The sequence below is a fragment of the Paramisgurnus dabryanus genome, chromosome 17 (genome assembly GCF_030506205.2).
Source record: "Paramisgurnus dabryanus chromosome 17, PD_genome_1.1, whole genome shotgun sequence".
In the NCBI taxonomy this organism is placed as follows: domain Eukaryota; kingdom Metazoa; phylum Chordata; class Actinopteri; order Cypriniformes; family Cobitidae; genus Paramisgurnus; species Paramisgurnus dabryanus.
Window position 1 is genome coordinate 22250293 of NC_133353.1, and position 19657 is coordinate 22269949.

Sequence of the window (19657 nt, forward strand, 5' to 3'; positions counted from 1 at the left end):
AAGTGTCGCAGCGCGCTCCAGCACTTACGTGCACGCACACAGATGATAGAGGGATGATTCAACAATTCTTAGTTAAGGTAATAACATAGTTTAATATTGAAAATGAGTAGACTATTCCTTTAACTCACCAATGCCATCCAAGATGTCCATGTCTTTTCTTTCTTTAGTGTAAAAGAAGTTAAGTTTGAGGAAAACATTTCAGGATTTTTCAACACAATGGACCTCAATAGCAAATTAATGCAGTTTCAAGAGGCTGTACACGTCACAATCCCAGCTGAGGAATAGGATCTTCTTTAGTCATTTTCTAAAAAAACCCACAAAAACCTTTATAAACTTTTTTTTATCACAATTGTTCAGCTTGTGCTGGTCTGCGATGCGCCAGGCATAACGTCATCACGTTGGAATTGTCACCCGTCATGTCATTTATCTAATATATTTATCTGTGTACTCCATTTAAAAAGTCAGGGAAGGGCAGCAAATTCCATCTAATTTTCCCTCCAATTTCAACATCTTTGTTTTTTATTTTATTATTATTTAAAATGTTTCCAACGTGATGACGGAATGTACTGGTCTTCAATGTGCCAGGCAAGATGACCATTTGTGGTTAAAAAGTATATAAATGTTTATTATTATTATTATTATTATTATTATTATTATTATTATTATTTTAGAAAATGATAGATCGTTTCAGATACTGTAAGACCCTATTTCTCAGGTGCGACGTTGCACAGCCCATGAAACTGCATTGATTTGGACTTCAACATTTTGGTTGCAATTAAAGTCCATTGAGTGGAGAAAAGTCCTGAAATGTTTTCCTCAATGAAATGTTTTTATTTTGCCAGTAAAAATTTTTATTTGACACAATTTTATTAATTATCATAATGTAGCTATTTTTCATACTTTGCTTGTATTTCTACTGTCCAATTAACATTACATTTTTGTTTACAATTCACTTAAATGACTGTTCTGTTTTAAAGGAGGTACCCTTTACATTTTTATAGTTTTTATTTTACTGCAAGAAATAACATTTCTTAGTTACTATGCATGAGATTAGCTATATTTTAAAACAAAATTATTGTTGGTAGACATGGCTGTTTTATATAACGACAACTAAATACCTTAATTTCCAGATTATGTATGTAGCTTTTGAGGTATTTTAACATACTATGATTATTTTTCTATTGTCCAATAATTCTGTTAAAATATATTTCTGTAATATTTTAGTCTTTGATTTTATGTACTTATTGGGTTTTATACATTGTTCTTAGTTGTTTTGTAAAGATAAGCTATATTTAAGAGTAAACTGTTTTTTTACAATGTATTTTCACATACTTATTACGCTTTTTATACACGTCTTTTAAATAAAATGACTAATAAAAACCATACCTTTACAGAGATTAACCTGAAAAGTAGTTGTTTTTCGTGCATTTTCACATACTTGCTACGTTTTTACACGGGTCTTTTTAATTATTTTACAAAGATAAACTGTATTTAAAAAAATATTACTGTATAAATACAGAGAACTTACTAAAGTAACTATTAAAAGCCGTACATTTACAGAGATTAACCTGAAAAGTAGATGGTTTTCATGTATTTTCACATACTTATTACGTTTTTATACTGTTTTTTTAGTTATTTTAAAAGGATTTTACTATATAAATACAGAACAATTAAATAAAATAACTAATAAAAGCTGTATATTTACAGGGATTGACCTGAAAAGTAGTTGTATTTCATGTATTTTCACATATTTAATACGTTTTTATACAGGTGTTTTTTTGTTATTTTACAAAGATAAACTGTATTTTAAAATAATATTACTGTATAAGTACAGAGCAATTTAATAAAATAACGAATAAAAGCCGTATATTTACAGGGATTGACCTGAAAAGTAGTTGTATTTCATGTATTTTCACATAATTTATCTGTTTTTCTACAGTTTTATAACAATTATTAACAGTAATATTCTGTAATTTAATGAATTAGGACTGTAAAAGATTATCTGTTTTTTTACGGTTTTTGTATGTAATTTTGAAAAACATTTTTTCACCGTAATTTGACGGAATTTCTCTGGCAACTTTGCTGCCAGAGATTTACCGTTTTTTTACAGATTTTTTTTTTACAGTGCATTTCGTGAAGACTCAGATTTAATTCATACACAACATGGAACTACAGCAATACACCAGTTGTAAAAAATATACTACATAAATATGTATGGAATCATAAACAGGACCACAGAAAAATAATGAATATTTGTGTTGGTGATTTGCTGGTCCTCAGAGATGTTGTCCTCTTGCAACACTATGTTGGATGTAGAACAAGACTCCAAAGAGGATTAACGTGTCTTTGCATGCATATGAAGTAGTGTGTACAATATCCAGCAAATTAGTGGCTATGTAGTGTATTTTCACAGATAAGGACATGCTGTATTTATCCAGAATTAAATGTTTTAGCTAATGAAATAACGGTGGAGGTGAGCAGGTGTTGGGCTGTCAGTACATGTGTGCAAATGTTTTGGTGGAAGCTCTTGGCTTGGGGTTCCTCCATCTAAACACTAAATTATTCATAGAGCATGGCCATAGTAATTATCATAAAACTGGTTTAGTTTTCAACACACTTCCAGAGTCACCAGCTTACTGTGAAAGGTCAAACAAAGCATGCCGTGTTTTTTTGTCTTGGCCACAAAATGCCGCAGTATGATTGTTCCATAGGGATTTTATCCCATCAGGAAGTATTCTATTAGTGTCTAGATTTGCCTGTAACACAAAAAAAAACATCACGTACAAATGAAAAAAAAATACATATATTCCAAATAATACATTCTTTTTGTATTTTTTTATATTTTTAAAACACGTCACAATGATTTTCACTGGATTTGATTGACTGATATCAACTGTCATGCTTAACACTAAAGCATGATGTAAGTACCTTTAAAAGATGATTCATATGATTGTGATTAATAGTTTGGTCATATAGTGTGACAAATGATGTCATTCATCAAACGAAAAAAAAAAAAAACGAGAGGCAATAAATACAAGTCAGAGGTAAAAGTCAATCCCACATTCTAAACAATGCTGTGCCAACCACCTGAAAATGTTCAAATGAATATGTTCCAGCACAAAAGAGTGCAAGTCGGATCCATAAGCATAAATTTACAAAGAAAATCAGTAGTAATTTCATTTCTGACATCATTGTCTTCAATGCAAACAGTATTGACTGTCAGTGTGAGTAATTAAGTCGGAGAGACAATATTGGATCAGGCATAGGAAGTGCTGACACATCAGTGTGTAAATAAGGCTTTGGAAGTCTATGGTTGTCGTCTCTTTCCTTTGAGACATGTTAACTTTTTCCTTTACAATGAGATTGAAATGTCCCTTTTTAATTGTTTTTAAATGTCACATTCAATAAAATAAAATAAAAATGAAACAGTGTTATTAAATAGATTTTCTTGATGTAAAAACTTTTCTAAAACCTTTCAAGACAGCACTGCATTTATCCCAATAATTTTTAATTAATTTTAATTACTTGTGCCAAGTAAAATGTCAATTTAAAAAATAATACAAGATAGCAGATTTTCAAATACACTGTCAAAAAATAAAAAGGTTTAAAACTGTACCTTTTCTGGTGCTGGGTGGTACCCTAAGGAATCAATTTTGTACATTACAGGTGTACTAAACATAATAAAATGTTGTACCTTTTTGGCTACATTAGTGTACCTTAAGGATGTATTGTGTACCTTTTAAAGGTAGAGTAAACTATTTTGTGCCCCATAAATTTAACTAGTACAAAATTGTACACAATAGGTCTTTGTGGTATAAAATGGTACCCCGAAAGGTACTAAATTTCAATGCATTGTATACCCAAAGGTATTAACCTTTGAGGGTATCACCCCAGCAACAGAAAAGGCCCAGTTTTGTATTTTTTGTACCTTTTTGGCAGTGTACAGTAAAACAAGCAATGCATTATTAAGTAACTATATAAGATTTCAAATATAAGTAGACAATTGTATTTTATAGCTGTGTCTGTAAGGAAAGTTATGTAATGCAAGTAAAAGCGTAACTAAACCCCTGGTCAGAGCCTGACTCCACTCACTGGCAATATTTGAAAAATTCAAGAAAAGTGGGCAGATCCCAACGGAGACAGAGGGGATGAACTAAGTGTGTGGTGAGAATGATGTAACAAGGGCGTGGTGAGCTTGAACCTGCTTACGTCACAAGCATTTTTTGGACCCAACATCCAATAGGAAAATTCAACTGCAGTAGCCACCGTTCAACCTGAAGAGGGCAGCACTCAGACGTTTTTACACCATATATTGTAGTATTGAAACACTTTACATCCAAATGTCAAAAAACAATGAACAGCACTAAAGCCCCATTCTTAACTTAAAAAGTTGGTTTAGGGTTTAGTTACTCTTTAACATCAAAGTTGATTATAAGGAATAGTGAGTCAACTCTACACAGTGCCTCTAGTAATCACTATAGTGCTGTTCTCTATTGATTACTATTACATTTAGAGGCAAAAATAATTTTTAGGGGGGCAAACGCAGTCTCTACACACCACCCTTCCCAGTCCCAACCCTGTTACAGGACCACATAATATGCAACTACAACATTAAACTCCTCCAGCCAATCACAGCACAGACAGAATGGAAACAAGTTCAACACGTGTAGAATCCTGGGATAATCCTGTGAACACTAATTTCTTGCATTTTTTGTGAGAAAACAAATGTTTTGTAGTTTGTCGGGATGGCTCTTGGCCAACAACGTTGAAATTTATCTTCTCAGGTTTTTTGCATAATATGTGCAATGATATTTGACAAGACCACAACTGATGACGAGAAGGTTGTTGTTTAATTTGAGCAGTGGAACAATTTTGGTTTTCTAACAGTTGACACAGCATGTGGATCCCATAATTATTTATGCTACTGCTCCAACTGTAAAACATAATTTCTGCATGAGAAGCACATTGTAACTTAACCGTGTGTTAAATTCACAATCGCAGTCCCTATCTAGAGGGCACACTGTCAATTGAAACTGATTGACTCACATGTGGAGAGCCAAATGCCATTTATTAGATAATTAATGCCTGACCGGGATGAGCTTTGATTTTATTGATCTGGTAAGGTCTGATTGTGCTTTATTGATGTGCTACCATCACAAAACACAGCTACCAGCTGAGTATTTGAAGCTTGGACATTTACTGGACACGTCATCTGCTGTAACACTCGGATCAACAGCATGACAGCCATGTCATGTGTAATAGAATAATTGTCTTTTTACATTTTAACCATGATAGATGTTTTTCAGAAATAAGCGTATATAATATATTCCACAGTTGAAAAGATTCAGTGACTAAATGAATTGAATGGGCCCCCACTCTCCTGGGCCAAATGAGTAGGCTAAACCACAGAGAATAGTGTTTCTGGTTGTCAACCCCTGACAACATCACTGAATGTATGGATCGTGTCAAGGTGAATGAACGTAATTTACTTGGGTGAGTAATTTAGAACACTGAGAAATTTGAAATTTCTTGCTCCATCGCAGTCTATGTTAACATTTAAAATGTTCTATAAAGTTGAAATTCAACAAAAGGTTCTGAATTCCCTGAAATACCCTATAAAAAATCATCCTGTATGAACACATGGTGCCTGTAAAGCATCTTTCACAAAGTAATTTTGGTAAATTACCATGAAATTACTTTACCATTAAATACAAAAATGTGCTGTTCACACATGTTCCATTTTTTACCAGTAAGTTATCATTCACACATCAGTATCAAAATACCAGTAAACTACCAGGAAAGTTACTTCCAAACTGCTGATACTAATACCAGAAAAGTTACCAATAAACAAAATTGAACAAATACTTTGGAACATTAATATAGTTTTATCCACCTTATTTTTGTTGTGAATGTGGACACCGCCATCTTTTAGATCTTTTAAGACTAAAAAGACTTTCGTTGAGCAACTAAAGCTAATGGTAGTTGCATTGCAAGTGACACAAGTGTGCCGTTTGACTGGCTAGTTAATGATTATTATGAAATCCAGAAAGACTGGCATAATTTGTGCAGTTAGGGGTTGCCAATGCCATAATAGCTGGGACAAACGCAGTAAATCTCTACAAAACAATGTAATGCATTATTACATCAGTAATCAGAAATCTTATGTGTTTTCGCGTCATGTTTTGGTATCAGCTCGGGTCGCTTGGAACACCGATATACTTCATACTGTATCTTCATATGATTTACAGTATAAGGCCAGTTCACAATTTCCTCCTCCCACTGGGTTATACATGGCCGCTTTAGTAAATATTTACCATCATTATGTTTATAATCATATTTTGTGCGTGCTCTTACAACATTGTTTTCTACTGGGTGGCTATTGAAACGGAAGATTCGCACATTAGTTATTTTAGCATTCTTAAATAAGGTGAAAACAGTTTTTATATGAATAATTATTACTAATATAGAAGAGAGCACCAATCTCTGTGGCAGAAATGAACAAAGCAGAGGTTTCATGTGTTAATGTGGTGCGATCCCATCATCGGTGGAGTCTGTCATCATTGTACCAGAGCCAGATTCCCAGCCCAAAGCTCTGCATGATACGAGGCACTGTGGCAGGCAGGACTGTCTAGGACATCCAGACTGGAGAAGATGAGAATGAACACAGCAAGACCCAGAATGCGAGGGTAAGAGTTTTCTCTATTTCTATTCTCTAAATCTTGAATCTTTGTCTTCTGTATATACTGTTATGAATAATGTTCTGTTTTGAACTGTTTATAGCAAACTGTAAATATGATGTATGGTCCAAACACCACAATCCGGTCCAATTATGGTATTATCAGCACGGTCATGCTGTGCTTTCTTTGTCTTGTGTAACATAATTTACACCAACCTGGCTGGGTGAACACATCAGTTGCCTTTTGTCACAGCCCTGTTTCTCATTTCATGACCTTGAGTTACAATTATAGCCTATCTATAGAACATTTCTGGCCCAGGATCCTGCAAATAATGAAATATTCTGTGTCTCTCTCTCTCTCTCTCTCTCTCTCTCTCTCTCTCTCTCTCTCTCTCTCTCTCTCTCTCTCTCTCTCTCTCTCTCTCTCTCTCTCTCTGTCTGTCTCTCTCTCTCTCTCTCTCTCACGCACACACACACACACACACACACATACAATTTCTCTCTGAATCTACTCTCTCTTACCAGAACCTTTCAGCAAAACCCCGTTGGACTAAACTGAGGTTTATTGGATATTTGATTATATTTATACTTTATTTATTTATTTACTTTACAAAGTCACATGAACACATTTATATGCCTTCACAGTATAAGATTTGAGTTATAATTTCCTCTGGGACATATTTTCTGTGTCACTATCTCTTATAATGGATCATGTAGAGAATACACATTGGAAATGAACTGTACTGCAAATACATAAGGTTGTCTATGATTGGTGTACTATAATTATTGTATTTGTGCCACCATTTTGACTATGTACGATCATTTCCACATGTAAGACTTTAAATGTTTGTTGCAATCATACCGGAGGGCTTCTATTGATCTAGCTGTGGATCCTGTCTACCCTAATAATTGTGAGGAGAACGTGAATGCTGGTAATGCATGTCTTCTATCTCTTCATTTTGACTAGATGGAATACAGCTACGGCTTAAATCCCATAAAATGTTGGGTTTAGGGTTAGGTTTAATGCATGTCTTTTATCTCTTCATTTTGACTAGATGGAATACAGCTACGGCCTAAATCCTGTAAAATGTTGGGTTTAAGTATAGGTTTCAGGGTAGGATAAGTATAAAAACAGCGCTCATTCGGTGAGATTTCACGTAATTTTGGCAGTTGCTGTTTCCCTTCTAGCAACAAATCCATTTCTTCTCATGTTTTGTTCTCTCGGCCAATCATTGTAAAGAATGACTCTCTCTCACAAGTTAACATTCCTGATGTGGTGTTTAGGTCAGTAGTTTCCAGTCAGTTGTTTCCCCCTTCCACTAAGGTACACCCAGTTATTTACCTACTGGGATATCTACTGCGCTATCAAAAGTTGTTTATCTAGATAAATAACTGTATTCTGCACATTTGACTTGTGTATGATAATTTGTTTCCAAATAACAGCATTTTGAGCATCTAGTACGATCCTTGAACCTTTCCAATCTGGCAACGCTGTCTGGTCAGTTACACCCCTTAAACATTCCTTTTTACTTTAATCCAAGGATATTGCATATAACAAAACTGAGCACTGCTATTACTATAAATGGGGCGAAATGCAATGCTCATCATAGCCGCTCTAGTGACGGAAGTCCCGCCTTCCACTCAAAAGAACCAATTATCAATCGATAAAGATTAACAATTCTCTGGGGGCGGGGTTCTCTACAAAGTCACGCGATGCACTAACCTCACCCATTTTTAGCGCATTTGAGCTAAAGAAACAAAAATTATGGTACAAATTATGTCAGTTTTAATTGTTGGTCAGAAACATGTTTAATTGTGATTTTAGTATGTGATTTTAGAGATATCTGTCTTTCCCCATTCAGGTAGATAGGACTTAAGTCTTGCATGACTGAAATAACTGCCCAGAGGCATTGTAAAAATGGCTGCTTAGTGGCATGACTTCCCTAAAGGGACGTTGCTTTAATCCACACAGAATTTTAACATCAAGATAAAAAAAGGTGTATTTGATTCATCAGTAAAGTGTAGTAATTTAAAGTCTATGTAAAGTCATATATTAAATGTGTTCTCAGTTTGTGACACCACAGAAAAATTATTATTATTGTGTTATTAACCATCCAACCAAATATAAAAAGTAAATAAAACAAAATCTTGGATAAAAGCAGGCTTCTCTACTCTAAAACGCTGGGGGCGTGTCCACCGTCAGCGCTAAAACCACGCCCAGTTGCCAGAAAGCTGCCATCCCTCTTAGCTTTTAAATACCACTACAATCTGAATTGATGCTTGTTATTGTATTGGGGTGCCCAAATAATACAGACATGTGGTAAAACTGTTTAACGCTGTAACTCTGTACACTGTCAGAAAAAAAGGTTTAAAATGGTACCTTTTCTGTCACTGGGTTGGAACCCTCAAAGGTTTAGTTTTGTACCTTTTATGGCTATACAACACAATGAAATGTTGTACCTTTTGGGGTACAATATTATACCTTAAGGACCTGTTGTGTACCTTTTAAGAACCAATTTTGTACCAAATAAATGTTAGTGGTACAAAACATTTAACTGTACCTTTAAAGGTACAAAATAGGTCCTTAAGGTATAATATTGTACCCCAAAAGGTACAACGTTTCAATATGTTGTATACCCATAAATGGTACAAAACTGAACCTTTGAGGGCACCACCCCAGTGACAGAAAAGGTACATTTTTAAACTTTTTTTCTGACAGTGTAGACAAAGGAGCAAAAATTAACATTATATAATTGACTAATAAATTAATGAATAACTTATGCATCTGATGTTCGTACATTTTACAAATTGCATATCCTGCCCTTTTGGTATTCTTCCCATCTAGGTTTAATTCTGGTAAGCATCAGTATGCACAGCTCAAGCCCAAATGTCGAATTCCACACATAAGAAAGGCAACTGACCATAAACAAGCATGACTGCTATTGGTCAGGGTCAGACGAAGATCACCTTGCTGTGAAAGTCAACTGGAAGGCAAGACTGATATAGCCAGGCTTTCACTTTACCGCAAAATACAGCGAGAATCCCCTGCAGAGGGAGAGGTCAGTTCCTGATAAGATTAGGGGATATTCAGCATGCTTGATAACTGCATTAGCACTCAACCTGCAGAGGTAATTACATCACCAGGTTAATACCAGCATTCAGCCTTTTATAATTTCATTCTGCTTAAAGTGGGAGAGGCGAGCTGTTAAAGTCTGTTGATTGGGTTAGTAGCTATCATTTTCACCAATTCAACTGGATTTCAATGAAGTTCGGTGAATGATGTGCTAGCCTCTTACATCCCCAAGGAAATCAAAAACAAATTAAACATCATGAGAAAATCAAAAGCATCATACAGCCATCAAAACAGTAAATCGATCATCCACACATATAAATCATATAACATACCCTATGTTATCTTTTATATATAAGCACTATGTACTTCAAACTGTATTATTGACATGTCTTGGGGGCTTATGGCCACATCGATACAGTACAATTTTTAATATTTTTCACACAATATCACATCAAACAGTGTTATTGTACACATTGTAATTGTAAACATATATTTTATTTTAACTTCATCTTGGATCTCTGGACCAATCAAAATGAATATGAATGCATTTGACTGTATTTGCCAGTTATCATAATACTTTTTTTTAAACACAGCACCATTCCTAGTTTTCTTTAATGTAAAAAAAAATCTTCACAATTCCAGTTCAAAAGAAATTTGATAAACACACAATGCCTCTTATTGTAACTTTGTTGCCTGTTGGGTGAAAATGGACCATATACAAAAATTTCCACTTTAATTCTCTAAAAGGCAAACTTGATTTAACATCCTATCTTTTAACAAAGAACATCTCCAAACATTTGTAATTGTTTACTAATATTAAATTAATATGGATGAAAATGATTGATTGAAATGTTAAGAGATTAGCGAACAAGGTCATAATGAAGCATCAATCACAGTGAATCATTCCAAACATGATTCTCTGCCAGACAACTCAAATGACATGAGGCATTCCAGCTAAACACAAGAAGTCAAAACTGCTTTCAGAGCGTTCCCTGTATTCATCATCATCCCTCTTCCCTGTTGTTTTCACCCTCCAGCTTTCTTTGGATGTGGTGGGCTTTATACATTTTGCCTAGAAGCCTCTTTTTAATTTTAAAGGCTGAAGCGTCTCTCTAGAGCTCTGGTGTTGGCAGAGCAGCTTGCTTTTTCTTAAAGAATGATACATCACAAAACAGAGCTCAAAATACACCCCTGTTCATTAAAATAAAATTGATCCAAAACAACACAGACAATTATTAAAATTTTATTTTTATAAAATTGGTTTTAACAACAGTATTTGATGTTTCTTTGAAGGAACATTGCATGATAGAATTTACCTAAGCCATTGAGGTGCTTCTATTTTTAAAGAGTCAGCCACCGTTCAGATGGTTAGACAGTTCTTTTTTTACTAGAAATGTTCAGTCTATATAATACAAATGTTGCATTTGGTAAAAAAAATTTACAAAAACATAAGAAACACAACAGGTGCAAAATTAAAGCCTCAATGTACAAGTGATAGATTTGCAAATTTTTTATTGTTCCTTTTTGTACTAAAAAATGTTAACAACATTCTAGTTAAACTTACAGATGTGCCAAAGTAAACCTGGTGTTTAAATGATAAGATGTTTTAAAGAGCCCCTATGTTCTTTTACATGACTTTACATTTCTTTTGGTGCGTAAGTGTGTGTTAGTACATGTTAACGATGTGCAAAGTTACAAATCCCATAGTCTACAATGACGCAAGTTATCGTCTCCAACTGAATTCTAGTTTCTTGGTCTTCAATGAGCAAAATAATTGTAGGCAACAGTTTACTTCCTCAGCCTGTTGATGTGGACTCGATGCACATTATCGTAATTCTGCCAACTTCTGCCTCACAGCCTGTAAGTAGCCTATTTCATATTTAAAGAATTTTCTACTGACGATTTAAACCATGTTTCAAACACAAGTTTTGAGCAGTGTAGAATAGCACTTGTTATTTGTCATTTCTAAGATCACAAATGCAGACATGGTTCAAGCCTTGTGCATTGTTCAAATTCACTAACCTTTCGTGTTGTTCGTGGATGAAAACATCAACTAAATTAAATGGCTGTAAAAATGTATCAGATTATTATTATTTTCATTAATCTGTTAATCAACCTCAGTACTGATCAAAACTACTAAATGTTTACAAAAATTACATGATTTTTACTCTTTAATTCCAAGTTCATAAGTAATGTCATTGATTTGGGGAAAAACACAAAATGACTGATTTGAAACATTGGCTTTGATGCATTTTTAGTTTTAGTGCAGCATCAGATTTTAATTTTTTCTCCCTCATTAACTGTTTTTGCCCCATTATGACAAAAATTTTTTGATTGCAAAGCCATGACATCATATAATTATGCATTCTTGATTGTTGGTGGGTTTTCTTCTTTTGCAAAGACATAAATTTTGTCCTTTTCACTGTTGATCACCATGTGGGACCATTAACCCTTTAGTAGGCCTGTGCAAAAACTAAATTTCTGGTTTGTATAGAATATAACAGCAGTCGAAGTTGATCGATCAGCTTTTTGTCATCTGCATTGTCTGGATCAGATTCGAGCTCGTATTGATAAGGCAATATTAACTCCTTTCAGTATCGCATTGGGAGCTGATCTTCCAAATTTGGAAAGGAGCTTCACATGATTGAGGTTTTCGGACAATCACAAAGCACTGTATAGCTGGCCAATCAGAGCACACCACGCTTTAGAACAGTGTTTCTCAAACTTTTTCAGCCCAAGGACCAATTAATCTTCCAATTTTTTTCTGAGGACCACCTAACAGAATCCCACTCTAACACGCCCTTAAAAAACAACAAAAAAGGAAGGAAAAGCAAAATTTAAGTTTAATATGCGACTGTTTATAGTCAAAAATAAAAATTTTAAACACAAATGCAATGCTATGTTCAGAAATTATTATATGAATTTTATTTCATTTGAAAAAGTAAATGAGAAATGAGTTGCAGCTTAATATGAACAACAAACTGTACATGTGAAAAAAACTCAAATTAAACATACTATAACAGCCTAGGTCCCACTTAATGTCATTCCAAAGAGCCATTAGTTTAAAACTGCGGTGGTGGGTATATGAAGTCTATGGTTTTATCTATGGGAACAATAAAATGCTGAAAAAAATGTTCCCCTTAATGTCCAAGACCACTGAAATTACAGGGAATTTACACATGAAACAAAAGCTAGTACATTACAAAACGAATAGATCTGTGGATTATAGGTGCTTTCAGTTGATGCTTGATCTTTTCTTTTGACTCCTCTTTGGTTTAGCCACTGATCCATTTTTACGTTATTAGAACAGAATTGCAAGAACTGATATCACAGTTTCACAAGTGCATTAAAAATCTACTTAAATAGGTGACAATTTTGTATAAACACTTGCCTATTTAGGTCTTCTTTTGGCGGACCACTGGGGGGGGGGGGGGGGGGTTGGCGGACCACACTTTAAGAATTACTGCTTTAGAACAAGGAGCTTTGTAGAAATTGATGCGTTTCAGAAAGTCGGGGCATAGAGGAGCAACAATAATGTATGGAATGTGGAAAATAATATTGTTGAGCCTTAAACCACATGAACACATTGTATTACACAAAATACACAAAATAACGTTCTTTTTAGCAACGTAATAGGGGCTCTTTAAATAAGCCAGAGGCAGATTGTAGAATTTAATAATATCAAGGATACTCTTTCCTAGCCAAGTTATCTTGACACTCTCACTCGGTCCCTCTTCTATTATCAACAACCTCCACTAGCATTTGGAGTTTTATATTGCTGTGATTTATGTGGACTTGCAGCACATTAATGATGCTAGCAAGACTCGCCCTTCATTCATATTCATGAACAACTGTGAGGAGAGGCTGAACAGAAGAAAGGGGGGGGAGGGGGATGTAGATTCTGCCAAAACTCTTCCAGGCACATCCTGAAAAACAACAATGCCAGTTTACCAGCCTACAACCAGGTGCCCACATGTAGGATTGTCCAAGTGTTCAATGCTCTAGACCTGTGGAGAGATGAAGAATGTGTAAACACAGTGCAACTGATGCTAGTATGAACCATCACAAGTAAACTTGTGTGTACATATTAATTGTTGTCAGTTTTTTGGTTTAGTGCTACTGAGTGCATGATTAATGCTGAGTTCTGTGCATAATAAAACATGCTGAGTACAGACTTTAGACAGGCTTGACGGAATATTTAATTTGCACTAATAAAAATGTGTGTGATGGACTGATTTACAGTCTGATCAATTTAGTTTAGCTGGTAATCTTTTTTCTCCAAATGTACTTCACCCAAAGTTCACCCAAATATGAAAATTCACTCATAATTTACTCACCCTCATGCCATCCCAGATATATTAGTCTTTACATCTTCAGATGAACACAAACAAATAATTTTAAACTAAAATACCATCATGAGTAAGTTCCAAAAAGCACATACATACACTATTAACATAATCCAAATGATTGTCTATTGAAGTGAAACTTGACTGCACAATTTAGTTATGCATGCATTTTGTATGCTGTTGATTAAATTGTCAAGTTTATGTCTAGAAGTGAAATTCTATTGCGTCCAATTGAACTTAAATTTGCTTGCACCCAAGTCATGTCAACATTACAAAATTATAATTTCCCAGGAGGACTTACAGGAAGCAAACATCTGAACAAAAGTGACAGAACCAATTTCACTTACATAACAATTTTAGACCTGGATACCCTTTGTGGCAGATTTGTGTTTATCTATTTGTGTTTATCTAGAAAGAAATAAAATAAAAAAGAATGAGATAATGATGTTAAAGCAAGTAAATCCAAGTAGAGCTTGTAAACAGATAGATCTCTCTGTCACCAGTTCAGCTTCATCTATTTCAATAAAAGCATCAGGATTTCACTTCTTATTAACCATCATGTGCTGATCAATGAGCTGTAATGCTAAAACAGCTGACATCTAATTAAAGGGGCAGTGTGTCTGAGATTGTGTTTTCGGCCGTAACAGCAGTCAGGTAAGTAGCGGTAATTAAACCTTGGATAATATGTCTGCCCAGAGCCCAGCGTGGTGGGAGGTAAACTAGGCAGCACAAAATTAATGGTTACGTTGTCTCCTGAGCCGAGGTCTAATTTGCTCTACCAGACAAATCAATAGAACATTTTCATCTCAGACACAGTGAACACACAAAGATAAGAAAATATATTTAGCACATTTTGGGGAAATGACTGGCTTATGTCTTCTAACTGGCAGGGGTTTCTTTATTTCAACAAAGTTTTTGGTTTAATTGTCTTCAGCAAGTTCTGTTTTTTCATCTACACTTTTAAAAATAAAAGTTCCTAAAAGGGTCTTTGTCAAGCCTATATGGTTCCTTATAAAAGTTAGTTCCAGTCTTCCATTCTGATTGGTCAATCGTTCATAAAACACAGCTGTAATGCGTTGCACCCAACAGTTTTGTGTATCAATGCACAGCACACATAAAGTTCCTGTAAATCGAAAGTCACAATCGACTTAACTTCAGGGTAATGATGTATTTTTGAGTGAAACAGAATACCACGCGGAGAAAATAGTGTGCGTAGCTTGTGTTTTCCACTGTGGTTTAATTGAGTAAAGAATGGTTGCATTGTTAACGGATGCTCCTGCCTGAGCTGTCTTTCTACCGTCATCTGAGAATGATCAGTACAAGAAGGCAGGAGCTCATTTGCAGATTTTAATTGAGAATGAGGGCACATGAATTAAAAAAATGACTTAAACAGAAAAATTGTTTATAATAAACACTGCAATATTACATTAAACATAACAATTGTCAGTTTTGATTTCATCGGAACTTTAAGCCCGCAGTATAGTCTCTTTTTTAGGTGTAAGAAAACGTATGTGCATTTTTGAATGCACAGCATTGTAACGTATTTGACTCGTAAATGTACACAGACGTTCATGCATATAATTGTGTTAATAGTGTCCTCTGTAAACATGTTCTGCATTTATTTTCCCCAATTTTTTTTTTTTTTTTTGAAAATCGTATTTGAATGTGCGGCAACAATAGTTGCCGGTGGGCAAAAAGGTTGTATGCACCCATTTAATGTCAAATTTGAATACATTTGGCATCTTACTCAAAATAACGGCTTTCAACAGATCAACCTTTATTCATAAACATTTATTATTTATAACAGTCAAAGATCATTCGATGCGAACCCCCCCCCAAATAAAAATGCATCTAGCTTATAATCTCTTGTTCAATTCAATTCAATTCAATTTTATTTATATAACGCTTTTCACAATTGTTAATTGTTGCAAAGCAGATTTACATGAGTAGATGTAAAGGAGAACACAGAAAACCAATAGATAATATAAGAAGTAGAATATAGCAGCTTAGGATAAACCGTACAAGCGAGCGTATTAATCATGTAACGTATGCAGTAAAGTGCTAAGTTATGCCAAAGTTGGCTGACTCTCTCGGGGACGAAAACCCCCTAGGAGAAAACCCTATGGGAAAAACTCCTAGAAGGACAAAAACCCTTGGGAAAAATTAATATATATATATTTGTATATATAAACAGGGTAGGGATTGATTGATTGATTGATTGATTGATTGATTGATTGATTGATTGATTGATTGATTGATTGATTGATTGATTGATTGATTTTATTTGACCACTTAAATATTTAAATATGAAACAACACTCCGAGTCATACATTAAAATACATAAATAGTCAGGGATAACACAATAAAGCCCAAAGACTTATTTCTATTGTGGTCCCTAAGGGCAAAGGACAAGTGGCAACAGATCTCACAACAATCATTTCATCATACATTAACACAACCATTTAATATTATACCACAAAAACAATAAAAGCATAAAACCTATGTTTGGCACCTAAGCCACACCTTCAAACCCTTTTTAAAACTGCCTATGCTTCTAACTGTCTTAAGTGTACTAGGTAACCTGTTCCAAAGGGTAGCTCCAACATAAAGAAAAGACTGTTTGCCCAAATTGGTCTTGACTCTTGGTGGTATAAAATCTGTTGCACTACCCCTTGTGGAATACCTGGGAACTCCATTTACTTTATTAAAATAATTTCTAAAATATTTGGGAACATCCCCATAAACAATTTTATGTATCATACCCAGCTGCAACTGATGTACTCTATCCTCAACTCTCAACCATCCCACCCTTTCAAAGTGGCATGTTTCCAGGTGAGTTCTTATTGGGAGGTCTAAAATAAGCCTTATTAATTTATTTTGAGATGTCTGAAGCCTATGTTTTAGGTTGCTTGTGACACCATTGTACCATGAGCCACACGCATAATCAAAATAAGGCTGTATTAACGCTCCTGCCAGAATTATCTTAGTTCTTTCTTCCAAAAACTTTGATATTCTGGCCATATAGCGGGCTCTCTGGTTTACCTTGGTGATAACCTTTAAAGCCTGACCTACCCCAGACATGTGGCAATCTAACATACCTCCAAGGTAACTGATTGATTCCTTGGCAGTAATTACTGTTTCTCCAACACGAACCTCAAAACTTAAGGCTTTCTTTAACTTTATCTTTGTTCCAAATAATATAGATTGTTTTCCCTAAATGAAGGGATAATCTGTTATCCACCATCCACATACTAACATTTAGAAGTTCTGCGCTGAGTATGCTTTCTATCATATTTTTATCTTTATGAGAGACAACTAAAGCAGAATCATCTGCATACAAAAAAAGGTTACATGAACATGCAGACTTTAGGTCATTTATATATAACAAAAAGAAGAGTGGACCCAAAATGCTTCCCTGAGGTACCCCACAATCCATGCCTGTTGGTTGAGACATTTTGCCTCCAATATCCATAACTTGCGTTCTATTCAACCTGATCTCACGAATTTCCGTGGCATAGTCACGGAATTTTTGGCTCATTTTTCCGTGGCATTCTCACAGATCTCCGCATATTTCCGTGGCATTCTCACGGATTGGTTACTCAACTGTTTTGTCCTATTTTCTTACCATTGTCGCTTCGATTTAGGGTTAGATTTACATAAAATGACATCCCTACCCAAACCCAACTCTAACCCCAACGCCAGGCGACAATTGATTAAAGTTTAGAAAATATAAAAGAATACATCAGAAAAAATAGTATAAACCAATACTTAAAGTGAAATACTAACGCAAACACCAAATCTAACCCTAAACCGAAGCGACAATGGTTTGAAAATAGGAAAAAGCAGTTGAGTAACCAATCCGTGAGAATGCCACGGGAAAATGAGCCAAAAATTCCGTGACTATCCCACGGAACTTTGTGAGATCATGTTGGTTCTATTCTCCAAATAAGAGCACACCCATTTCAATGCTTGTCCACTAAAACCCATAGCTTTCAATTTATACATTAAGACACCATGGTCAACTGTTACAAAGGCTTTTTGCAGATCTAACATGACCATGCCACAAAGATTTCCATTATCTACCTCCTTTTTTATATAGTCAGTTAGAAATAGTAAACAGGTATCTGTAGAATGTGATTTCCGAAAACCCGACTGAAACTCATAAAGTAAGTTTTTTGATTTTATATACTTATCAATCTGTTCAAAAATGATCTTTTCAATTATCTTTGACAGACAACCAAGAATTGAAACCGGTCTATAATTGCCGGGGTCTAATTTACTCCCTTTCTTATATAGTGGAATCACTCTGGCAATCTTAAGATCATTGGGAAAGCATCCTTGTTCTATCGACATGTTTACAATATGAGTAATGCTTGGGGTTATTATCTCAGTGGCATCCCTCAGGAATCTAGATGGAATAGAATCTACTCCTGTGGCTTTAGAGCCATCCAGACTGGTAACACTTTATTTCGATAGTCCACTTTAGACATTTTACTAATTATAAGTAACTTTGCAACTACTTATCAACTACCAATCTTTAGAGATTTAGTAAACTGTCTGCTTAATATCTACTAACACTTTATTGTGATGATATATCAACATACTTTCAACTGACTATAAGTATCTTTGCATGTGCATGTCAACTTATTCCACTAACCCAAACCTCTTCCCTAACCCCAACCCCTACAGTCTACTAATACTCTGATGACAGTTAGTTGACATATAAGTGCAAATTATTGAAAGTTAGTTGACATGTAGTTGCAAAGTTATCTATAGTTAGTAGAATGTCTAAAGTGGACTATCAAAATAAAGTGTAACCTCCAGACTTTTCAGCTTCTCAAGAACAAGTGCCTCCGACACCTTTTCAAAACAGAAGCTCCCTGTCTGGACCCCTAACTCAGAGTAAAAGTCATGCACATGCCTTTCACCATATTGAGAAGTCTGTCTGGGTAACTTTTCCACCAGCTTCTTGGCAACAGTTGAGAAATACGTATTAAAGCAATCTGCCACTGTCTCCTTTTCTGAAGTAATGTTGTTACCAAGATCTAAAGTGATGTTAGTGTTTTTTGTTTTTAGCCTTTTACTATATCCAAGTTGCTTAAGGGATTTCCATAATTTCCCTGAGTCATTTCTGTATTCAGCTATTTTTTCATTAAAATATGCCTTCTTTGTATTAACCACAAATCTATTTACTTCATTTCTTGCCTTTTTATAATCCTCCCAACTCTGCTCATCCTTATTGTCTCTATATTAACCATGCTTCTTATTTCTTATCCTAATTGCCTCAAGGAGGTCATCATTTACCCAGGGTTCTGTTCTTTGCTTTATTCTAATTTCTTTACAAGGGGCTACTTTGTCTACAGCTTCTAAAAACATACTTTTAAATGACCCCCATGCTCTATCTACATAACTCAATGCAAAACTGTGGACCAATTCATTTTATTTAAACATCCATTTAGTGCTTCTTTGCTGTACCTTTTCAATGACCGAATTTTGATAGAAGCATGACAATTGAGCACTGATTGTTTAATCTTTCTAGTGCAAAAAAATCATATAATGGTC